Source organism: Trachypithecus francoisi, unplaced genomic scaffold (genome assembly GCF_009764315.1).
Source record: "Trachypithecus francoisi isolate TF-2019V2 unplaced genomic scaffold, Tfra_2.0 Lachesis_group19, whole genome shotgun sequence".
Classification (NCBI taxonomy): domain Eukaryota; kingdom Metazoa; phylum Chordata; class Mammalia; order Primates; family Cercopithecidae; genus Trachypithecus; species Trachypithecus francoisi.
This window is the reverse complement of record NW_022681464.1, coordinates 33,057,052-33,083,661: the sequence shown is the minus strand read 5'-3', so window position 1 is coordinate 33,083,661 and position 26,610 is coordinate 33,057,052. Positions and strand designations below refer to the sequence as shown.

Genomic DNA, 26,610 nt, shown 5'->3' with positions numbered 1-26,610 from the left:
ATAAGACCTAAAACCATAAAAATCCTAGAAGAAAACCTGGGCGATACCATTCAGGACACAGGCATGGGCAAAGACTTCATGTCTAAAACACCAAAAGCAATGGCAACAAAAGCCAAAATTGACAAATGGTATCTAATTAAACTAAAGAGCTTCTGCACAAGAAAAGAAACTACCATCAGAGCGAACAGGTGGCCTACAGAACGGGAGAAAATTTTTGCAATCTATCCATCTGACAAAGGGCTAATATCCAGAATCTACAAAGAACTTAAACACATTTACAAGAAAAAAACAACCTCATCAAAAAGTGGGCAAAGAATATGAACAGACACTTCTCAAAAGAAGACATTTATGCAGCCAACAAAGATATGAAAAAATGCCCATCTTCACTTGTCATTAGAGAAATGCAAATCAAAACCACAATGAGACACCATTTCACACCAGTTAGAATGGCGATCATTAAAAAGTCAGGAAACAACAGATGCTGGAGAGGATGTGGAGAAACAGGATCGCTTTTACACTGTTGGTGGGAGTGTAAATTAGTTCAACCGTTGTGGAAGACAGTGTGGCAATTCCTCAAGGATATAGAACTAGAAATATCATTTGACCCAGCAATCCCAATACTGGATACATACCCAGAGGATTATAAATCATTCTACTATAAAGACACATGCACATGTATGTTTACTGCGGCACTATTCACAATAGCAAAGACTTGGAACCAACCCAAATGCCCATCAATGATAGACTGGATAAAGAAAAGGTGGCACATATACACCATGGAATACTATGCAGTCATAAAAAGGGTGAGTTCATGTCCTTTGCAGGGACATGGATGAAGTTGGAAACCATCATTCTCAGCAAACTATCACAGGAACAGAAAACCAAATACCTCATGTTCTCACTCATAAGTGGGAGTTGAACAATGAGAACACATGGACACAAACAGGGGAACATCATACACCAGGGCCTGTTGGGGGGTGGGGGTCTAGGGGAGGAATAGCATTAGGAGAAATACCTAATGTAGGTGACGGGTTGATGCAGCAAACCACCATGGCACGTGTATACCTATGTAACAAAACTGCATGTTCTGCACATGTACCCCAGAACTTAAAGAATTATAAAAAAAAAAAAAAGTTAAAAAGTTTAAGATGTTATATACAATGGAATTAAATTAGAAATTCATCATACGATATATAGAAAATCTACAAATATCTGGAAATTAAATAACACAATTCTACTTAATACTGGGGTCAAAGAAAAACTCACAAGAGAAATTATAACGTATTTTTGGTGTGCCCTGCCCATGCCCCTCTGCTGCTTTTTCCAGGAGCAGGGAAGGAGTGGAGACAAAGCCTGATGAGGGTCTAATCTAAATTTAATCTCTTGTATTTTTTAACTTTGTGTGTGGAAATAATTATAGATTCACACGAAGTTGCAAAGATAGTACAAGAAGTTTTCATGTACCTGCTAGCTTCCCCACTAGATACATCCCAGTACTTAGAGTTATTTAAAACCAGGAAATTGACATTGTCATTTTTCTGTGCCATTTTATCACTCACTACCACTGAAATTAAGATACAGAACTATCACCACAAAGATCTCCCTCATGCTACCCCTTTACAATCACACCACCTCCCCATCCCAAACCCCTGGCAAACTCTGTAATTTTGTAATTTCGAGAACATTATATAAACAAAATTATACAACATGTGACCTTTTGAGATTGTTTTTCACTTAGCATAATGAGAGCCATCTAAATGATTATGTGTATCAACAGTTCATTCCTTTTTATTAAGTAGTATTCCCTGTAGTATTCACTGCTTGCAACATTCTTCACTTATTGTAGAACATTTTAATGTTTCTGGTTTGGAGCTATTATAAATTAGGCTGCCATGAACATCTGTGTAAGGATTTTTGTACGAACACAAGTTTTCAACCCCTTTGGGCAAATACCAAGGAGTACAATGCTGAATCATATGTTATGTTTCGCTTTTTGTTTTGTTTTGTTTGTTTTCCAAGATGGAGTCGTTGTCACCCAGGCTGGAGTGCAGTGGCATGATCTCGGCTCACTGCAGCCTCCACCTCCCGGGTTCAAGGAATTCTCCTTTCTCAGCCTCCTGAGTAGCTGGGATTAGAGATGTGCACCACCATGCCCAGCTAATTTTTGTATTTTTCGTAGAGACATGGTTTCACCATGTTGGCCAGGCTGGTCTCGAACTCCAAAGTGTGTTCAGTTTTTTAAGAAACTGCCAAACCATTTTCCACAGCAGCTGTACTATTTTATATTCCTGTCAGCAATGTATGAGAGATCCAATTTCTATCCATTCTCACCAGTATTTGGTGGTATCATAATTTTTAAATGTTAGCTGTTACAATAATTATCTTAAGAATATCTTATTGTATTTTTAATTTGCACTTTGCTAATGGCTATTGATCCTTTTATGCACTTATCTGCATCTGTATAGCCTTTTCAGTGAAGGAAAGAGTGCCAAGGTTATTGTATAAAAAAGCATTCAAGATGGGAGATACTGTTGCTGGCATTTCCAGAAAACACAGTCTGGAGTCTAGTATAGGCTACTTGGAAAAGACGGATCTTGAGCATGGCAGGATTTGGATAATGAAGAAGCAAGCAAAGACATTTTTAGTGTATACTGCTGCACTCATTCATTGACAGTTTAAAAGAATGCAGCATTTTTATTTACTCAAAAATACATAACCAGAATAAAAAATATGGAGAATAGGCTACTTCAATTTCAAATAGTAAAACTTCCTCAAAAGATCCGGTATTCATATCTTTATCCCAAAACTTGCCCCCTCTAGTGATTGCCCACATCTCTTTAACCTCCACTTTTCTCCTCTTCTCTGCAGCTGTATACATCAATCTGTCTCTTTTTTCTTCCTTATAAGAAACAAAGTAGTACATTCTTAACTTCTCCCAACTTCTTCCATTATCAGTTCAGAAAAATACACAAGGATTATATTGTGACTGTTTATCCTGTGAATGTTAGGAAAAGATACATGTTCTACACGATATGCGAAGAAACCAGAGGGAAGAGCAGGTGTTTTCAAATATAAATAGTAAATAAGATATCTTAAATATTCACTGAGTTTCAGTGTATGGCAATGTATTTCTACCTATATGTGCCCAATTAAGTGCACTTATGGATTACTAAATTCACTCTCACACAATGGCTTTAAAAGGCAAAGAAAAGGCAAATTGAAGGTCATGGAACAATGCACACACAACACCAAACGAGAAAATAGCACAATCTCCATCAGCCCCATCTTTATTTAAAAACAGTAACAATATAATCAAGTCTGGAAAGAAGCTAACCAAAGTAATTTAAAATTATTTTTTAAACTATTTGAAAAAATTGCAGTTATCAGTAACAATGAACTTTATTATTTATTGAACTAAGACGTTAATAATTGTGTACATGAGGCCGGGCGCGGTGGCTCAAGCCTGTAATCCCAGCACTTTGGGAGGCCGAGACGGGCGGATCACGAGGTCAGGAGATCGAGACCATCCTGGCTAACACGGTGAAACCCCGTCTCTACTAAAAAATACAAAAAAATTAGCCGGGCGAGGTGGCGGGCGCCTGTAGTCCCAGCTACTCGGGAGGCTGAGGCAGGAGAATGGCGTGAACCCAGGAGGCGGAGCTTGCAGTGAGCTGAGATCCGGCCACTGCACTCCAGCCCGGGCGACAGAGCGAGACTCCGTCTCCAAAAAAAAAAATAATAATAATAATAATAATAATAATAATTGTGTACATGTGTATAATATATGAATAAGTAAATAAATATCAACAGTCAAAAAAGGTTTAGAGCCCACTTAGAACACTGAAAGTGCTGTTCTCTCCACCTGTTTCACTCTACCCTACCCACTGGTTAGACACTGCTCTTGCAAATGTCAGGCTCCTGGCTTGAGCTCCTACCCAGTTCTCTTGAGTTCCTGAGGTTTCTCTGGTCCCTCTTTCCCAAGGTACAGGTGCCTGGAGGAATCCTGGCCTTGCGTACCAACTGAATGACTTGATTCTGTTTTTCTTTGCCTTAATTCTGGATAGATTTCCTGAGTTTGCATCTCATATTCTAGTCCTTCCTCTCAACCTCCCATCTTGACCAAAACTCATCTTCTAGGGTAAATATGGCCCATCATTTGGATATCATGCCCACTTGGCTGTCTTCTTGGCACCTAAGAAAGAGCCCAACAGCTGTGGGGCTGAAACAGAAGTAAAAGCAGGACAGAGAATGCCAATACCTACAGTTCTAATGAGTCATTTACAATACATTGTTCTAGGTGTAAAGTTCTTAAAATCCAAAGTTAAGAGAAAAAATTATCTATAGGTAATTTTAAAAAACAATAACACAGCACTTAATGGAAATACCAAGAACCAACTATCCAGTACCAAGAACATTTCCAATATAATGATACATTTACAGTGATACTTTTTTAAATTGATAAACATTGCATGTATTTCTGGTGTATAACATGGTGTTTTGATATACGTACATATTGTGTAACGGTTAAATCAAGCCATTTACTTCACATACCATTTTTTGGTCATGAGAACACTTAAAATCTACTCTCAGCAATTTTCAAGTATACAATCTATTGTTATTAATGATAATCACCATGAGGTAAAGTAGATCTTTTGAACATATTCTTCTTGTCTAACTGAAATTTTGTGCTCTTTATGCAACGTCTCCATAATCCTCCTACCCCTTTACAGTGATGCTTTTTGAGTCACAGACTCCATTGGTCTATGAGTTCCTTGAAAATAGGGACCATGGCCTATGCAACTTTGTTTCCCCAGACCTGGTCTTCAAACTTATAATTAATATTATTTAGTTATTGTTACTACTTTTAAAACACTTACTATGTGTCAAGCTCTTGCTAAGCATATTGCAAATATTACCCCATTTAATCCTCGTAATAATATTATCATTCCTTTTTACAGATGAAGAAATTACACTCAGAAGCCCAGTAACTTACCTAAGATCTTACAATTAGTACATGGTTGAACTGGGATTTTAACTCAGGTCTTTCTCACTTTGAAATTCAAACTCTTAACAAGACTACTCTAATGGTGAGCGGGGAAAGTGGGGTACGGAGATATATACAAGTTTGCCACTGCTTTCCAAGAACGGCATGCTCCTACTTAGAAAATGTGACCTCCAGCCATGTTTCCAGCTAATTATGACTTCTCTGGCATTAAAGACACCGATCACAACACTCTCAGACATAGGAAATCTCTAAAATATGTCACAGAAAAAATAAGTTGTAGTGACACACATATCCAGTGAGTGAAATATAAAATACTAACTTTTGTAAATGTAGCTGAGGTTACTTTTCCTTGTGAGTCTAATTATTGCTGGCACATAAAATGAAGCTATTTGCAAATTCATATCTCTTAATTTGGCACAAGGTAGTAACTTAAAGAAAAAAAACTATAGGTAGGCAAAAAAAAAAAAAAAAAAAAATCACTGCTTACAGCAGCACACAGAACCAAAGAGTGATGCAATTTTCACTGCATGTCTTCTCAAGTTGGAGAATTCATTAGCACCTGTATAGTACTTGGCTAATTTCAGACAAAGCAAGTTGCATATTTAACCATAAGTTCATCTTGCTTTGTAGTTCTATGGCTTCATATCAGAAGTTTAAGTATACCAATTACTTCATCATTAAATACAGATATAAAATAACAATTTCAGGTTATTTTTCTTTTAAGTTTTGATCACTCACAGCGTTTTCTAAGTAATACATTCTTTTGTAAGTGTACATTCTTAAGAGTATATTCTACTATTGAAGTTGGCTTTAGCCACTAAAATTAGAAAATATACCATAGTGCTCTTTTCTTTTCAACTCTAAATAAATTTTAATTTACAGGTTTTTTTTACAGAAAATAAGCAAAATGTATTTATTTAATATACATCACAAGAGCTCAATCAGATACTTAATTTTAAAAACAGAAATGGGCCAAATGTCGTGGTTCATGCCTATAATCCCAGCACTTTGGGAGGATGAGGTAGGAGGATCTCTTGATCTCTGGAGTTCCAGGACAGCCTGGATAACACAGGGAGACCCTGTGTCTACAAAAAATAAAAATAAAAATTAGCCTGGCACTGTGACTTACACCTGTGGTTCCAGTTGCTTGGGAGGCTGAGGTGGCAAAACGGATTTAGCCCAGGAGGTCAAGGCTACAGTGAGCCGTGATCATGCCATTGCACCCCTGTTAGAGCAAGACCCTGTCTCAAAAATAAAATAAAAAATAAAAAACAGAAACAAAACAAAAATAACAAACACCACAGCTCAAGATACAGAGTTCTCTACAGAAATCAAGTAAATTTCCCATCTAAGGGAAAAATGAAGAGACAACACAAGGAGAGGTTGGGCAGCCTGAGTCAGGGCTCCTAGCTGGAGACCTGCTTTGAGTAGATTTCTTGCAGGTTATTTCTTAAAAGCTGTGGAGTTTTTCTAGAGCTCAGCAGCATGTGTGTTCAAATGGCTATCAATGTTGAGTTCTACTAGTAGGCTGTGGATGGAGTGCAGGGTGTTCCTGACATCATACAGGGCAGACCACTTGTCCTTCAGGATGTCCAGACAGGTGTTACACTGGGCGTCCACGTTGAGATAGTAGCAGGGCGTGAGGAACTTAACCAAGGGCATACTGTATGGGTAGCCACTGGGGAACTCCAGGGAAACATTATATCTCAGGTCTTCTGTGCCAGCTGCTTCAGGGATAGTCCTACTGATTTCAAAAGGTTGTCTGATGCAGGTAAGGCATAAATCCCTTTGTTGCCAGAGATCACAAGGGTCTTCAGCTCCTGCCGTATCCTGCCATACCCACTGCTGGGCTCCGTTCCTTTATGGGCAGCAATGCTGATGGCAGCTGTGTTGTAGTTTTGGCAGGCCGTCCAGGCAGCACTGGCGGGGAGACAGGAACTCAGGGAACATGACTGCAATTGCCTACTTTTTTTAAAATGGTAGATGAAAATGCTTAAGTGGACTAACCAGCTCCTAATTGTCTCATTTTACTGAAAACTGTTTCTAGTCAACAAGGATGGGCCCCATCAGCCTTACGGTATGAGAAAACCTGATCTCTGGCCAAAAGTGAATGTTCTGAAGTGGATACATAACCTAACCACTGTTAATCTGATTCTTCCTCCTGGTGATGTGGAATTGAGACCCAATTCTAATCAGCTAAGGCTGCTTGCTTAAACTAATTTACTTCAGGGAGAACGTCCTCCCCTAACATAAACACTGAAGCAAAAGTAACATGGGAACATATGTACTATCTTAACAAAAACTACCAGTGCTATAGGCTGAATTACGTCCCTGCCCCAAAAATTCTTAAGTTGAAGTCCCAGCCCTTAGTACCTCAGAATATAACTGAATTTAGAGATAGGGTCATTTTTTAAACTTTTTCATGTCAGGTAATGTGCAGACTGGTATCAAGGTCTGAGGGAGGCACACCCCACACAATAACGTGAAAACACAATCATTACTTTATGAAACACAAAAGAACCTAGGTTCTTTAAAGAGGTAATTAAATTAAAGTGAAGTCATTAGGATGGGCCCTAATCCAACATGACCAGTGCCCTTACTAAGATGTGGAAATGTGGACACAGACACACACGGGGGAAGACAATGTGAAAGGGCAGGGAGATTATTTCCATCTACAAAGCGAGAAGAAGCCTGAACAGATCCTTCCTTCACGGCCCTCAGAAAAAGACAACCCTGCTGATAACCTAATCTCAGACTTTTAACCTCTAGGACTGTGAGAAAATAAATTTGCTAGTTAGCCCCAGCCACTAACACAACCATAAAGGGACACATCCTTGTTTGAGAAGCTTGGGATAGAATGTAAGACCCTGAGGGAATAGGTATCAGAAGCCACAGAAACAAAGCAGATGGTAAAACTACTCTGGATGGCACCAGAAAAAAACTGTTTTTTCTGTCTCCAGGAAAGAAGGAGAAAGAAGTCAGTAAGAAAGTTTGAAGTGTAGGGACTTTTTGGATGAAGGGCCAAAAGAATTTTCTCAGGAGTGTCTGAAAGTATCCCCAATGAGCAATCCTGATTATATTCCTATGATATAAACCCCCAAACCTTCAACAAAATCTATCACATATGGCAACAGAAACCCACAGCCAGAGGTGACCATCAGAACATCAACCTGGCATTCCTCCACCCCCTTATCTCACTGCTCTCTCATTCAGAAATTTGTAGAAATCTCACAGAAGTCACATGAGCCCCACCGGATATGAAATATGGTTCATGACAATATTATCTAAATCTCAAAGCACTGGGATATTTTAGCTGACACTCGGAACTGCAAAGAAAGATGAAGTAGACTCGCAGATAGATGCAGAAATGAAAGACCAAGTGACCCTAGAGAGAGAGAATGAGAGTTATGAGGCTATTTTCTGGTTCTAATTCCTCATTTAGCCAGACTGACTCCCTGCTTTAGAAATAACCACATCCCTATATTCCTCTTGGGATAACTTTATAGCCTCAAAATAAATCCCCCTTTTTTGATGTTGGTTAAACTAGCTCATGTTAGTTTCATTTCTGATTAAAATAATTTTAACTAGGATTTATATAATATACATATGAAAGGACATCATAAATAAACAGCAAAACCAGACAGTTATTAGAAGTTTTAATCTGGGCTGCTATTCCACGGGGGACATTTATACCACAACAATACCGTGAATAAAAGTACTGTCTCATTCTTCCAAACTAGTGTCATATAGAATACTTCACATACTGTCAATACTAGGTAGGGGTTAATAAGTATGCTATAAAAAAGAGTGTTTTGAGGTCAAATACATTTGGAAAATACTAATACAGAATAAATGACTTCTGAGCAGTTGGGGGAGACTTTTTTTAAGGGGACTTGACTATAAGACCATTTCTTCCCACTGAGTGGCAGAGAAGGTACATTATTGAAGGGAACTTAAAGGTAATTACTTCAACAATAACAAGTTTATACTTGTTACAAAAGTGGCTAAAATAATATCAATGTAAGGACAAAATCTAGTTCATCTCTAAAGCAGTATAATGTAATGGTTAAAACCCATGATTTCTAGAACTAGGCTGCCAATCTCTCTGTAACTATTTCCTCATCTCTAAATAATACTTACCTCAATGCTTTGTGAGAATTAAATGAGTTACTATATGTATTAGTCCATTTTCATGCTGCTGATAAAGACATACCCAAGAATAAGCAATTTACAAAACAAGGAGGTTTATTGGACTTACAGTCTCATGAGGCTGGGGAGGCCTCACAATCATGGCAGAAGCTGAAACGCAAGGAGGAGCAAGTCACATCTTACATGGATGACCGCAGGTAAAGAGAGAGCTTGTTCAGGGAAACTCCCATTTTTTAAAACCATCGGATCTCATAAGACTCATTCACTATCACAAGAACAGTGCATGAAAGACTCGTACCTATAATTCAATCATTTGGGTGGGGACAGAGCCAAACCACATCACTGTATAAAAAGTACTTCAGCCAGGCACAGTGGCTCACACCTGTAATCCCAGCACTTTGGGAGGCTGAGGCAGACGGATTACTGAAGGAGTTCAAGACCAGCCTGGACAATATGATGAAACACCATCTCTACTAAAAATGTAAAAGTTAGCCAGGTGTGGTGGTGCATGCCTGTAGTCCCAGCTGCTCAGGTGGCCAAGGCATGAGAATCACTTGAACCTGGGAGGTGGAGGTTGCAGTGAGCCAAGATTGCACCATTGTGCTCCAGCCTGGGTGACAGAGTGAGACTCTGTCTCAAAAAAAATGTACTTCAAAGTGGCAAACTTCTGAAAATGCTAGTTATTATTATGAAGATGCCTCCCTAAATATCTGTAATTTATCAACTTCTAAGACAGACTGAGAACTTTCCAGATTTTATATATCAGCTTAAAGAAAGTGACCCATTCAGGGCCAGGTGTGGTGGTTCACGCCTGTAATCCTGGCACTTTGGGAGGCCAAGGCAGGTGGATCATGAGGTCAAGAGTTCAAGACGAGCCTGGCCAAGATTGTGAAACCCTGTCTCTACTAAAAACACAAAAAGTTAGCCAGGCACGGTGGCAGGCACCTGTAATCCCAGCTACTCGGGAGGCTGAGGCAGGAGAATTGCTTGAACTTGGAGGGCGGAGGTTGCCGTGAGCCGAGATCATGCCACTGCCCTCCAACCTGGGCAACAGAGTGAGACTCTATCTCAAAAAAAAAAAAAAAAAATGAAAGTGACCCATTCAGAATGAACCAACTTGAGACACAGAAGAAGACTGGCCAGTGACACCACAGTAGGCCAAAAAGTCAAGAACTCTGATTAGAACCAGGACAAAAGGTTTTAAAATATGCTGTTGCTGTTGAAGAGGTTGGTAGTTAACCTAGAGCCATGATTTCGCTATAGCTTTATAGTATTTCAATTTTTATGTATAATTATTTTTATTATGTTCTGATTCATGTCCCATTTAGATGGTATTAAGGGGGCAACCCCTTATACTATACTATACCTGGGGGCAACCACCTATATCTGCATGACTGTCATATCTCCAAGGTCATGTTAACAGGGCCTAAATAATTTCTCTAATTTAATGTTAATTCGCTTTTTTAAAAAATGTGTTGTTTATTTTTAGTAGAGAAACATCTCTCTATGTTGTCCAGTCTGCTCTCAAACTCCTGGCCTCAAACGATCTTCCAGACTCAGCTTTCGAAAGAGAAAGGATTACAAGCTAATATTAACTTACTTTAATCGTGTGTAGATGATCCTTTTCTTAACTGAGATAATGACTTCTACCTTGGTTTCAGACATCTTTTGACCACTATTATGCAATTTCTTTTTAAAATTTTGTTTTATTAATCTATTTTTAAATTTTAATTTTAATTTATTTTTATTTATAGATATTAATGGAATACAAGTATGACTTTGCTAGGCTGATATATTGTATCATGTAATTTCTTAAACTAATAATTAATGCTTATCAGAATTATCTCAAATAGATCTTTACTCTTGGAGGTATTGTAAACTAGTATTAACAAAAATAAATCCTCTCAAATCTCAAAAATGATGTAATTATATACAAAAAGATAGCCAACTGGGCTTTTCTTTGTCTTTTTTTTTTTTTTTTTTTTTTGAGACAGAGTCTTGCTCTGTCGCCCAGGCTGGAGTGCAGTGGCAAGCTCTGCCTCCTGGGTTCACACCATTCTCCTGCCTCAGCCTCCCGAGTAGCTGGGACTACAGGCGCCCGCCACCAGGCCTGGCTAATTTTTTGTATTTTTAGTAGAGACGGGGTTTCATGGAGTTAGCCAGGATGGCCTCAATCTCCTGATCTTGTGATTCGCCCGCCTCGGCCTCCCAAAGTGCTGAGATTACAGGCGTGAGCCACTGCACCCGGCCTTCTTTGTCATTTTAAATAGCAAAAGTAAAACTCAAAATAATTGGTAGAATATTTTAGATATTTCAAAAATATGGAACAATATTATTGTGATCAGAAATTCTACTTCAAAATATAATTATTTTATAAAAATTTTTATTTAAAACCATCAAAGTTATAGTTATGTTACATTTGCTTACAATTTTCCTTGAGAATAAGGATTTTGTTACCTCACCCCAAAAATTATTTAATTACAATACTGAGATATATAAGGGTCCATCAATTATTCTGATCTTATAAAAATTATTTAAAACACAAATGTGAATGCAGAACACTATCTTTCACATAAAAGTTTCTTGAGAACTCTCCATATTTTACACAGAATTTTTCAGCTATATATGACCTTATAAGCCAAACATTTCAACTCCCTCATTTTAAGCAAACTGAACATCACAATAACGATACCCAAAGTGACAGAATAAAACCATAATACAGACCTTGAGCTCCAAAGTTCTTTAGATATTTATTCTGCATTTCATTAATGGCTTTATCTAGACTTGATTTCTTTTTTTTTTTTTTTTTTTAAGACGGAGTTTTGCTCTTGTTGCCCAGGCTGGAGTGCAATGGCGCGATCTTGACTCACTGCAACCACTACCTCCGGGGTTCAAGCAATTCTCCTGTCTCAGCCTCCCTAGTAGCTGGGATTACAGGCATGCACCACCAGGCCTGGCTAATTTTGTGTTGTTAGTAGAGGCAGGGTTTCACCATGTTGATCAGGCTGGTCTTGAACTCCTGATCTCAGGTAATGTGCCGGCCTTGGCCTCCCAAAGTGCTGGAATTATAGGCCTGAGCCACCACGCCTGGCTGATTTTTTTTTTCATTAGAAAAATTGCTTATATAAATCAGACTACAAACATGCTTTTTTGTTTTTTTTTAAAGACAGTATGTCACTCTGTTGCCCAGGCTGGAGTACACTGGTGCAACACAGATCTCTGTAGCCTTGACCTGCTGGGCTCAAGCAATCCTCCTCTTCAGCCTCCCAAGTAGCGGGGGCCACCGGCACAGACAACTGCTCCCAGCCTCTTTATATATTCTTGATATAAGCCCTTTATCTGATATATCATTTACAAATATTTTCTCCCAGTCTATGGCTTATCCTTTCATTTCTTAACTATGAATTTTGAAGATCAGAAGTTCTTAACTTTGACAAAGTCAAATCTATGTATTTTGTTCTCTTTTGAATCATTCGTTTGGTGTCATATACAGTATTTGTATAACTCAAGGTTACAAAGTTTTTATCCTAAAAATTCTGAGGTTTTATATTTTATATTTAGAACCATGATCTAAGTTAACATTTGTATAATGTACGGATAGTTCTTTTTTTATGTAAATATCCAATTCTTCCAGCACTATTGTTGAAAAAACTCTTTCCTTTCTCCTGAATTGTCTTTTTACCTTTGTCAAAAATGAATTGGTCATATATGTGTGGATCTGTCTCTGAACTCTCTATACGTTCTTACCGAATTTTTATTGTCTATGCCAATACCATACCATATTGATTACTGTGGCTTTATGATAAATCTTAAAATCATGTAGTGTAATAAGTGGTGTGCTGAAACTGGCTTGTACCCATTCACAAGAGCTGATCTTGTACATCTCTTCCATACCTTGTGTTCAGTGATGTCACATTAGCAGCTTGAAATCAGCCATGGTGTACTCACACCACAAAAGTATTTCCAGAGAGCTAGTTGTTAAACATCAGCACACCACTATGTATAAATTCTCTAATTTATTCAAAGTTGTTCTGACTTGGCATTTCAACATAAATTTTAGAATCAACCTGTCAATTTATACAAAAATGCTAGGATGTTTACTAGGACTGCATAAAATTTATAGATCAATTTAGGAAGAAATTACATCTTTTTTTTTTTTTTTTTACAGGGTCTCCCTCTGTTGCCCAGGCTGGAGTGCGGTGGCATGAACACAGCTCACTGCACCCTTGACCCCCTGGGCTCAAGCGATCCCCCCACCACAACCTCACAAAGTGCTGGAATTATAAGCATGAGCTACCATGCCCAGCCAAGAAATTACATCTTAAGAATAAAGAGTCCTCCAATCCATGAACCCTGTATCTCCATTTGAGTATTCTTTAATGTCCATCAGCAATATTTTATAGTTTTTAGTTACAGTTCTCACACATATTTTGAAAAATTTATACCAAAATATTTCATAATTTTTGGTAGTACTCAATATACTATTGTAAATAGTATTGTTTTTCAGATTTTAATTTTAGGTTATTCACTGCTATTATTTATTATTGTTTTTATATATTGATCTTGTTTACTACAAGCTTGCTAAATTTAATTATTAGTTTTAGAATACTTTTTGTAGATGCTACAGAATTTTCTACACAGATACTCATGTACCTAAAAAGACAGTTTTACTTCTTCCTTTCCAGTCTACATGGCCTTTTATTTTTTCTTGCCTTATTTGTGTCAGTCTTTCACTATCCCCATTAACCATGATGTCAAGCAGTAGGTTTTTCATAGATACCACTTGTCATAATGAGTGAATTCTCTTCCATTCCTAGTTTACAAATACCTTTTATCAGGAAAGTCTGTTAAATATTGTCCAAAAACTTTTTGCACCTACTGAAATAATCATTGGCTTCAATTTGCTAAAATTTTTAGAATTTTATAACTATTTCATAAGAAATATGAATCTATAAAATTATTTTCTTGCAATGTCTTTGTTTAATTTTGGTATCAGAGTAATGCTGGCCTCATAAAATGAATTGGTAGTTATTTCCTCTTCTTTGATTTTCTGGAAAAGTTTGCATAAAATTGGTGTTATTTCTTCCTGGAATGTTTGTAAGAATTCCAGTGAAACCATTTACCAGTGAAACTCTTGGCTTAGAATTCTTTATGGTTAGGTCTTTAACTACAAATTAAATTTATTTAATAAATAAAAGGCTATTTCTTCTTGGATTAGCTTTGATAGTTTGTGTGTCTCTCAAGTAACTGTGTCTATTTCATCTAAGTTGACTATACTGGCATAAAATTCATAATATTCCCTTCTTACACTTTTAATCTGTTGCATCTGTATTGATATCACTTCTTTCATTCCTAATATTGAAAATTTGTGTTTTCTCCACCTACCCCTAATCCTATCCTGTTTCTTTTCCCCTCTGATCAGTGTGGCTAGAAGTTTATCAGTTGTATTGATTCAGTCAAAGAAGCAGCTTTTGGTTGTAGTGATTTTTTTCTGTCTCTGTCTTCCAGTTCATTGATTTCTACTCTAATTTTTATTATTTTCTTTCTCTTCTTTTTCTGGTTTCTTAAGGTGGAAGTTGAGGTCACTGATTTGAGATCTTTCTTTTTCCAACATAGACATTTAATGTCTATATTTTATTTAAAACACATTTAGTGTTATAAATTTCCTTCTAAGTACTGCTGTAGCGACATCCCACAATTTTAATATGTTGAATTTTCATTACCATCTAGCTCAAAATACTTTCCTATTTGATTTCATCACTGACCTATGAGTTATTTAGGAGTGTGTTGTTTAGTTTACAAATATTTGGGGAATTCCCCACACATCATTCTGTTATTGATTTCTAACTTAATGCCATTGTCATCAGAAAACATACTTTGTATTACTTGAGTCTGTTTAAATTTGAGACTTGTTTTATGACCTAGAATATAGCCTAACTGGGTCAATGTTCCATGTGCACTTGAAAAGAACGTGTGTTTTGTTGTTTTAAAGCGATCTACAAATGTCAATTACATCTAGTAGGTTGATAGGGTTAAGCCTTCTATACTTTTACTGATTTTCTGTCTACTTACCCTATCAATTATTGAAAGAGGAGTATTGGAATCTCCAGACATAATTATGGCATCTAGTTATAAATTTTTCCTATATTCCTTTCAGTTCTATCAGATTTTGATTCATGTGTTTTCCATTTATATTATTAGACACATGAATGCATACAATTACATTAGGTACCCTTGATGAATTCACCCTTTTATCATTTTGAAATGACACTTTTTATCCTTAGTAATATACTCTGATCTAAAACCTATTTTGTCTGATAGTAATGTAAGTATCTTTTGATTAGTGTTGGCATGGTATGTCTTTTTTGGTCCTTTTACCTTTAACCTATTTGGTTTCTTATGTCTAAAATATGTTTATTACAGACAGCATACAGTTAGTTGGGTCTTACATTTTTAACCAATCTGGCAATCTTTGTGAAATCACTAAACTCTACCTGGGTTACTGACTTCCTTTCTACTATCATATTTTTACTTTCCAATTATCTCTTTTTTGTTCTCAAAAGTTCTACTTTTGGATAGCCTTTCTGTTCTTGTTTTACATAATCAGTAACTTGTCTTATTTCTTTGAACATATTAATAGAGTCAATTTAAAATACTATTCTATTCTCTGCATTGACTGTTTTTTATAAGTTCATTTTACCTGTTGGTTTATTCTCCCCTCTTTTTCATGTTACATGCTCTCTAATCAGTCATTGGTTTACGTTAGGGTGATGTTAACTGATAGACTTAACATTAGGGTAGGATTTCTCAACTTTGGCCCTATTGACATTTTGAACTGAATAATTATTTTGGGGAACAGGAAGATGAGCTTCCCTGTGTACTGCAAGATGGTTAGCAGCATCCTTGGCCTCTATCCATGAGATGCCAGTAGCACACCTTTGCGCATGTCTTTAGTTATTACAATCAAGTATCTCTCCAAATATTGCCAAATGTCCCCTGTGGGGGGAAATCAGTCCTAGTTTATAACCAATGCATTAGGGTGATCAGGGTCTTGAGAGTTTCTCTGAGAAATTCTCCAGTTTCCTACTTTGTGAGTGAAGAATATGAACCTAGTTACTAACATTTGGAAGCCAAGCAAATGAACAGACATGGGTATCTCACCAACCAACACACAGACTCTGACTTAATCTATCTGGTAGGCAGAATAATGGCCTCTCACAGATGTCCACACATCCTAATCCCAGGAACCTATGAGCATGTTAAGTTACATGGCAAAAGAGAATTTAGATAGCAGGTAGAATTAAGCTTGCTAAAATTTGACCTTAACAAAGGGAGATTATCTTGGATTATTCAGTTGGATTTAAATGTGGAAGAGGACAGGAGAGTCAGGGACAAAATGATATGATGTGAAAAAGCCATTGCTGGTTGAAGAAGTAAGGGAGCCATGAGCCAAGTAATGCAGGTGGCTGAAAGGAGCTGGAAAAGGCAAAAAAACAAAATTTCTTTCTAGAGCCTCCATGAAGAAAGACAACTCTGCTGACATGTTAATTTTAACCCACCGAGACCCATTTTGGACTTCTGACCCCTGTAATTATAGGATGATAAATTTGTGTTTTTTTAAACCACTACATTTGGGGGTAATTTGTTAGAGAACCAATAGGAAAATAATATAATCATTTGATTTCAGTATGGTGCTTTCGCATCTACTCTCAGCTCTGCTTAGTATTCTCAAATCTAGAACAAACCTGACATAATCTCTTCTACCATGAATCAACCAAGTCCTACTTATCTCTGTCAAGGTCGAAGAATCCAGGCTTCTGGGTTAAGACGGGACCTATGGAGCAAACTGTTCCTTAAGCAGATTTTAACCAGTCCTTCCATTCCAAGCCCACTCTATTCCCCAAGGCTATTTAAGGGTACCTTGTACCTCCAAATCCTGAATTTTTCTAGCATTCTGCAGTAGAGACAGACTTGCTTTTATTATGGCAAGTAGTTAGACTTTCTCTCTATTCTGCTAAGTCACCACTCATTCTCATTCCTCCTCGCAAAAACACATGGATGTCTCTTATCTGCTACTTCTCTCAATCTTTTTGATCGTTAAGGGTTCATGCAGTTTTGGTTCTCTACTGTCATTTTTATTGGGATTTCAAGAACAACAGAAATAAACAAGTTCAACTGCTATGTTTAACTAGTTTTATTTTCAGCTGACATTTTATCAAGCCCTTACTGTGTATTAGATTTTCAGATAAACCTTTACATAAATTATTATTTGAATCTTGTAATAACTCAAGAGATAGGTACTATTATTTTGCATCCCATTTTATAAATAAAACTGACGTTTGATTCAGGTGACAAAGCTAGGGTGGAACAGAACTGGCATGGAACCCACGTCTTTATAAGTCGAAAGCCAATTGGCCTAGCCAATTATGCAATCTTCTTAATTTTTCAATTAACAATTCACAGGTTTTACTGTAGATCAGCGGTCAGCAAACTATGGCTTACTAGCCAAATCTGGCCTGCCACTTGTTTTGTAAAGTTTTATTAGAACACATCCACACCCATCATGTGGAAAAAAGCACACTCAAACTCAAAGTACTTTTTCTATTCTCTCACTCAACAACAATTAACACAGAAGATTTCTGCGACCAAATACATGGAGATTTTCCGCTACCAACAAGCAAGCAATGAATTCTGCAGCAGATACCAGGCAGTATCCTCCAATTTAGTTCTGACACTATCTACCTAGAAATCAAATTCCACAAGTTGAGGGCTCAGTACCAAAAGACTGCCCCCTACTTCTGATGCCAATTGCAAGTGCTGGGTTATTTTTACCTGTGCTTTTAACTGATTGGTTATAAATTGGGGATCCCAAGACCCTTTTCCTTGGGTTTGATTAATCTGCTAGAGCAACTCACAGAGCTTAGGGGAACCATTTACGTTTACCAGTTTACAGTAAAGGATATTGCCATGGGTACAGATGAAGAGAGTTATGGGGTAGGCACATGAGAAGGTGTGTTGCGCTTCCATGCCCTCTCCAGTGCACCACCCTCCAGGAAGCTCCATGTGTTCAGCTATGGGAAAGCTATCGTGTCCTTTGGGTTTTCTTGGGACTTCATTACACAGGCATGATTAAACCATTGGCCATTAGTGATCAATTTAACCCGCAGGTTGTGGCGAAGGGCTGAAAATCCTAAGCCCCTAATCCTACCTTGGTCTTTCTGGTGACCAGCCCCCATCCTGAAGCTACCTAGGGGTTGCCAGCTATCAGACAACTCATTAGCATCCAAAGACATCACTTTGGAGAGTAAGGATTTTAGGAGTTGTCCACTAGGAAAAAAAGTCAAAGACCAAACACATATTTCACAATATCATACCCATTTAAATGACTATTGTCTATGCCTGTTTTTGTGCTACACTGTTACAACTGAATAGTTGAGACAGAGACAGTCTAGCTGACAAACTCTATTAGTCTCTGATCCTTTAAGGAAAAATCCGCTGACCCTGCTGTAGAAAATAACCTTATTACCAAGTTTTGAGTTCATGGTGTCCTCATATACTTAACACTTTTGTTACTGTTATCAAATCAAAGGCACTATTTTTATTGTTCCTTTAGCCTTTTATTATCCTGCAGTTAGAAATCTTTGGCCATGGTTTAAAAAGGAAAGTCTCTAAACCCATCTCCCATGTGAAGTCTTCCCCATACTTATAGTCATACTCACTCCCATTTCTGAGCTCCCATCTCAATTATTATAATTATAGTATTTAATGGAGTTTGATTCATATAGTCATTACTAGTTGTGATTCCTCTGAGATCTAGCAAGTGCTTGACTCTGATAAGCATTTATTAAGTACCTTCTAAGTGTCAGTCAGTGTTCTAGACACTAGAAATACAAAAATAAAAATGGCAACTTTTGGTTCATATGTATTCTTTTTAATTAAGAGGTATAAAAATAGAAAAGAAACTGAGCATGGAATATGTGCTATGGTCCCTGCAACAATTGCATCAGAATCACTAGAAGTGCTTGGGCAACATTCCTATTGAATGCTGAAGCAGAATCTGTGGTGGTTAGACCCAGGAATCTGTGCTCTTAATCAACACTTCAGATGATTCTTAAGCACAAAAGTTTCAGAAACACTATGGCAGCAGACAGGAAATACTGCTTCTAAATGTGTAAGTATTATGAGAGAGTAAGCACAAATCTCACATGATCTCTCTTAATACAAACCAATTTCTATCAAAATGTAATGTTTTGCTGCTCATTTCTTCTTTCCAAAAGTTTACTAGACATGCTTAATCGGGAACTTTGAAGTTGCTCTCATCTTTACTAATTTTACTTACATTGTGAACCCTGTACCTAGCACAGTTCTTGAAACATTGTTGATATAAATACTTTGTGTTGAACTGTTGAATATTCAGAGCAAAACCTCTTTAAGTTGTCCCTAGTATGTAGGAGTTTTTCCAATTTTAGACTGGAATGGTATGAGGATCATTTGAGAACAAGGAAGATAACACACCCAGGCAAATGTTTGGTCAACCTACACCTTGTTTCTCTCCTTCTAGAAATACTTCCTTCTAGCTCTCAAGCCCACTACCCTGTGGGGAATATCAATCTCTCTCCTCAAGGCTAAGCTAGATTAAGCAAAGCCAAGCAGACTAGTGGAAAAGGAGGCATTATAGGATTCATCTTCATCATAGGTAATCTATTTCTAGAGGCTGTAGTCAGCAGAATGCCCCAGAATACATGTTTAAAAGGATTACCTACCTCTGAAGATAACAGACCACTTGCTTACATATGTCTACCATGAGAGTCTTATAACAATGGACTCTTGCTATACCTGACACAGATCTACCCCTCCCACTAGAACTCTGAATTATTTTGCTGGAGGCTACAACATTCTGAGTAGTTTGTTGGGAGTTCACGGGAGGTGGGGATAACTCACCCAGTACAAGCTTAGCAGAGCTGAGCCGCTGCAGCATGTTGGACTAGCCTTTGATACAGACTGGTTGGACAGGTTCTGGATCTACGGAAGAACCGGTTTTACTGGCCTGTTATGCCAACATATTCTGGTTTGATTCCATGTTCCACAGACGGTAGAAACCTGCCCAGCCAGTTAAATGAAAGGCATATTAGGTTATCCATTGCACACAGTATATAGCTTAGATGCAGCAGAACTCTTCCACATAGCAGTAGTGTCTAACAAACTAGTGTGGTCCAGAGGTGGTGTTCACTGATTTAATGTTTAAGTTCATAGCTTCAGGGAAAGTGAGCAGTGAAATAATTTCTGCTTTTCACCAAGAGCAGAGGTGTCTAAATAAATTGAAGGGTAAGTATATTTTTTAAATTTCTCAGTTTTCTATGCATTTTGTAAAGTTAAGAAATGATGTTTAAAAAGATGATCGATTTTTAACATAGTAATAGCTGCATTATACCTTTTCCATAAAGCTAGATATTGCTTTGTAACACTTGCATTATGTTCATTGATTTGTTTGCATAAAGGTTATTTGGTATATAATATTCTCTTACTATGCTTTTTTGTAAGTTGTGCATGGCTGTAGTAATTTTAAAAGCTGGACTGAATAATTTTGCCAAATAAATTTCAAATATTAATGATTTATATTAAGCCATCTACTTCTTTCATAATGTAACTATCATGTTTTATAGGCTGTTGCTATATGGTAACAATTTTATATGCTAAATCTAATTGTGGATAAATAATAATTGCCTTTTTAAGGCCAAAAAAAGTATTGGCCTGCTGGTGATCCTAAGTACATGCATTAGAACAATTCACAGCAAAAATTGAGGAGTGTGAAAAACAAAGATTGTGGAATCTGGTAACTGATTAACTATTGGAGCTCAAAAGCACTTGCTGAGCTGAATAGAAAGGAATGAAGACAGGTTTTGTCATGCCTATTAGGTCTGAAAAACTTTTTAGGTTAAAGAATACTTGGATCTTCCTTCCATTTATATTAAAAATCTTCCTTTTATCTCTGTCTTTACTTAATCCAATTAATTTATTTTAGTAGTTTGTATCATGTAAAATGAAAGTCACCAATCCCTTTAGATTTATGTTGGCATACCATCCTACCCCTCTATTTACTGATGTTAGATTGAATTGAAGCACATGTCTTCTGGGGCATTTAATTTAACATAACAGCTGACATACGATTTTATCTGGGAATTAAAAACAATTTTAACGTATTTATACTGAATGCTTTCCTGTCATCTTAATAGGACTTTGCTTTGAACTGAGCAAGGCTGATGCATCCTTTTCATTGTCCCTAGGGTTCCCACTTTGTCATTATGTTCAGACTCAAAGGCTATAATATTATTTTCTAACTCAAAGGCTGTAACATTAGTTTCCTTAGAATGTTGACAGAATAAATTTAAAAGTGTAAATAAACATTCAGATGAGATTTCATTTTTTGCAGGGAAAACCCTTGGATGCTTCATAGTCCTACTTCTAGGCAGTTCTGCATAGAATTTCTGGTAATCCAGGTAAACTGCTGAAAAGCTATGTAATGTTGTATCTGCAAAAGCAATGTGCTGATTCAGCAAACCAATATTAATTTTATTCAGTACAAATTGTATTTTGACAAGTTTTTGGTCATATGGATCAAAACTTTCAATTGGCTGAATTTTTCTGAATTTACTACATGAAACCTAGTTTTCAGGTAATACATATACCAATAGAGCACATTGTTAGTATTTCTGGTGAATATATTGTATGCAGTAATTTAAAAAATTTAAATCACACTATGTTTAAAACATAGGGCTTACTGTTTAAAGATAAATTTAATTTGGGATTCTAATTTATTTATTGAGCATTATTTATGTTTATGGTTTTGAAGAAAGCTATTTAGGAACTAGATATACATTTTATATAAAATCCATGGGTAAAATTTCAAGCTTAACTCTGTATTTTGGGAGAGGATTGCACAGTTTTCATTTAATGGAATTTTCATTTTCAAATGTAGGTAAGTTCTATTAAATATTACTTTTATATATTTTCCATAAATTGAGTCATTTAAAATATTGATACATTGTGATATTTTTGTTAAAATTGAGGACATATAAATTTGTCAATCAAATTAGGAGTGTATATTTTATACAGACCAACGTATCTCAGCGCCTAGTCAAAAAGTGTTCCACTCATTTAAAATTTTTTTACTCTTTTAGTCGAGGATGCATTTCTTCTTATTCCCAGTCACACAATTTCACATAACTCTTTTTGTCAACAATGCTAGCTTTCTTAACAACTGCAACTTCTTTCCCTTCTGAATATCTTCATGTGTTTTCCACTAAAAGCACTTAGAATTATGACATTTTTTACCTAAGAGGGACATTTAAAGAATAAACAATGAATCTAACATCTCATTTTTGAGTTAAGAAAAGAAAAGCCCCAAAATATAGCTAAATCACTATTATATAATCTAAGGGTAGATCTGGAGCCAGAACATCCAGGTTTCCTGACTACCACCAAGACCAGTAATTTTTTCACTACCCTACATTGACTCTTCTGAATACTACATGAAATCTAATCTAAAAAGGTAAAATTATGTTGTATAGTGTGTTAATCAATCTTTGGTGAACTAAGAAATCATTTGTTTTTGTATTTTAATCTGTATCATTATTGCCCCAAACATTTTTAGGACAATGGCTGAATATATATGGGATTACCATTGATAATGAACATGACTACCACTTCAAACCCTAATCTCTTAATGCCATCATATAATTTTGTTTCAAACTGATGAAGGCCTCACATTCTTTCATACTTGCCCACCTTGTGGATCCCACTCTCATTTTCTGACTTAATATTGCTTTAAGCTGTCTCTACTGTCTATTTTCTTAGTATGCATGTATTTTTGTATTATTTTAGTCATTCTTATATGCTCATAATCTAGGATTTGTCTAAGTTAATATAGTATTCCTAAAGTCTGGTTAGAACTGACAGGAAAATTACGTTATGAAGACAGAAATTACAGGACTTAAAAACCCATCTTAGAGGTGATAGAAGCCGTTATTTAAGGGGTAAGCTTTGCACACAAGTGCTCAAAAAATGTTTTAAACATTTTTAATTTGAGGAATTCCTAGGAAATGTGATTACAGAAAGTTGGAGAACCAAAGGCCCAAAATTTCAATTCTGATTCCTGGTACTAAATGCTAATTCTACTAATTACCTTATCTTTTCACAGGTAAAATCCTACCTGGGAAATGCTTCTAAATTTGGTCATTTTAGTTCAGTCCAAGTGGACTCAGAAAAATAATCACTTTCATTTGTTTCTTAACTTTACAAGAGAAAAGGCAGTATACTGAAAAGCATGTGAGCTTTTGAGCCAAATTGACATGGGTCTGAATAACTCTGCTACAGATTACGTTCCCCTTGGAAATTATTTAACTCTCTGAGTTAGCTTTTCTCCATCTAGTTAAGGAAGTTAAGAAACTAATACCATTCTTTCAGAGTTGTTGAAAGAATTAATGAGATGTCATGTAAAACACTTCACGTAGTTCTTAGAACACAGCAGGTGCTCAGCAAATGTCAGTATCTTTCTTATCCCTTTTATAGACTATATAATACATTTCAACAAATAGCTTCGGTATTTGCCGAAGTATTTCAGTATTTTCTTTCAGTAAGAGAAGTCAACTTTAACTTAGAATATGCACATTTTTGTCAGAAAGATAAAAATAAAATCAGCAATCTTGGAAGGCATTAAGATATAATGTTGGGGCCGGGCACAGTGGCTCACACCTGTAATCCCAGCACTTTGGGAGGCTGAGGCAGCCAGTCACAAGGTCAGGAGTTTGAGACAAGCCTGGCCAACATGATGAAATCCCGTCTCTACTAAAAATACAAAAATTAGCCAGCATGGTGGCGTGTGCCTGTAGTTCCAGCTATTCAGGAGACGGAGGCAGAAGAATCGCTTGAACCCGGGAGGCAGAGGTTGTAGTGAACCAAGATCACGCCACTGCACTCTAGCCTGGTCAACAGAGCAAGACTCCGTCTCAAAAACAAAAAAAGATACAATGCTGGAAAATATTTTAACCTTCTTAAATCAAAAAAATCAGAAACCCATACAATACAATCCAATTAAAGATTCACTTCAAAGAAGTCTTTGTTAAAAGTATTGTGAGAGCAGTACACCAAGATGATTAAAAGCCTTAAATACTTTTTAAAAATTCAATTTCAATCATCTGCACTAATGGAAGAAAGTGTGACATGGATAATTCAAATTAGAATGCAGTCATGCATTAAGTAACAACAGGGATACATTCTGAGAAATTAGAAATTAAGTGATTTCATTGTTGTGTGAACATTATAAAGTCTACTTACAAAACCTCAATGGCAGAGCCTACTACACACCTAGGCTACATGGTATGTCTTACTGCTCCCAGGTTATAAACCTGTACAGCATGCTGTACTGAATACTGTAAGCAACTGTAACATAATAAGTATTTGTGTATCTAAACATATACTGACATAGAAAAGGTACAGTAAAAATATGTGGTAGTATAATCTTATAGGACCACTGTAGCATTTGTATTCCATTGCTGATCAAAACATTGCTCTTCAATGCATGGCTGTACCTTACTTGTGCCTTGTGAATTTTCCAACGGCTGTTTTTATCTATTATCTAACATGACATCAAATTAATTGGCCAAGAATTTCTTTTCTTTTTTTTCTTTTTTTTTTTTTTAGACAGGGTCTCGCCCTGTCACCCAGGTTTAGCTTCCTATGTAGCTGGGACCACAGGCACATGCTGCTACACCTGGATTTTTAAAAAACAATTTTGTAGAGATGTGGTCTCCCTATGTTGCCCAGGCTGATCTTGAACTCCTAGCCTCAAGCAATCTTCCTACCTCAGCCTAAGAATTTCTATATGCTCTAAGGATTGTGTTTTTTCTACTACCAAGTAAATTATTCTTTCAGGACTCTGGAATGTGTTTTCTCCTACAAAAAAAAAATCCCTTCTGAATTAAATGTATTATAGGCTAATATTAAATTATATTGCATTATTTTGATAGCAAGTAATGATGAGCAGAGTGAGTCCAAAATATATAGAGCACAAGAAGATAGAAGAGGATTTAACATTTTCTAAAGATAATATTAAATTAGCCTCAGACTAATTGATTAGGGAATGAAGCTGACGAGCAAAGATCACAAAGGAGGAGCTTTTTGTGAAATGTACTAGTCAGAAGGGAGTTCAGAATACCACGACAAACATTCTGAGAGTTTGCTTAACTAAAAAGAGGTCAAATGACATATCTTCCAATGAATGAATAAAGAGCAAAAAATTGGTTAAGAGTTAACATTAGAACCAACTAATAATCCTTTTATAACACAACTGATCTTATTGAGCTCTTGTAATCAACTTTAATTTCCTGAAAGATGTTTAATTGCTTTACAAAAAGCTTTCTGCTGATGCTATAATTTCAATTTAAGTCCATGCTAAAAGAATCTTGTTTTTCACTTAAATTGTAGACACTGTATGTAGATGGTGTGCAGAAAGACAAAAGTATTATTTCACTAATTTAGCCCACTAATTAATCACATATATATTTTTTCTTTTTTTGAGAAAGAGACTCTCGCTCTGTCACCCAGGCTGGAGTAAAGTGGTGTGATTTTGGCTCACTGCAACCTCTGCCTACCAGGTTCAAGCGATTCTCCTGCCTCAGACTCTCAAGTATCTGGTATTACAGGCACATGCCCCCACACCTGGTGAATTTTTGTATTTTTAATACAGATGGGGTTTCACCATGTGGCCAGGTTGATCTCGAACTCCTGACCTTAGGTGATCCACCCCCCTCAGCCTCCCAAAGTGCTGGGATTACAAGTGTGAGCCACCATGCCCGCCTAATTAATTATATATTCTTATTAAAAGGATTTTATTATATACGTAAGCAATTTAGCCTATGTGAGTAGTCATTAAAATTAGTATTTAATGTGCATTTACTTTTAAATGTTTACAGTAGATACTACTACAAACAATTGCAAAGAAGGCAGAAAAACAACAAAAATTTAAAAATTTTTTAAAATGTTCTGGTGGGGAATGGTGGCTCAAACCTATAATCCCAGCACTTTGAAAGGCTACAGTAGGGGATTGCTCGAGCCCAGGAGTTCAAGATCAGCCTGGGAAACAAAGTGAGACCCCTGTCTCTACAAAAAATAAAAAATAAAAAATTACCTGGGCACAGTGGTACAGGCCTGTGGCCCCAGCTACAAAGGACACTGAAGCAAAAGGATTACTTGATCCCAAGAGATTGAGGCTGCAGTGAGCTGTGTTCACACTACTATACTCCAGTCTGCGCAATTGAGTGAAATGCTGTCTCAATAAATACATAAATGATTTTATACAAATAGCTAATTTGAATAACTCAAGACTAACAACTGAACTGTCTATAAATCCAAAACTGGGAAATATAGTACATAACAGTTCATTGTGTTAAAGACATACA

At 36.6% G+C, this 26,610-nt stretch overlaps 1 non-coding gene and 1 pseudogene across 1 annotated transcript; both read right to left on the bottom strand.

The window, feature by feature from the left end:
- Positions 1-6,402: 6,402 nt before the first annotated feature.
- Positions 6,403-7,032, bottom strand: LOC117064250 (annotated as a pseudogene).
- A 391-nt stretch (positions 7,033-7,423) lies between these two features.
- On the bottom strand, positions 7,424-7,526 carry LOC117064291. The gene has a single exon (XR_004429362.1). It is a non-coding gene; the product is annotated as a small nucleolar RNA U13 (small nucleolar RNA).
- Between the last annotated feature and the right edge of the window lie 19,084 nt (positions 7,527-26,610).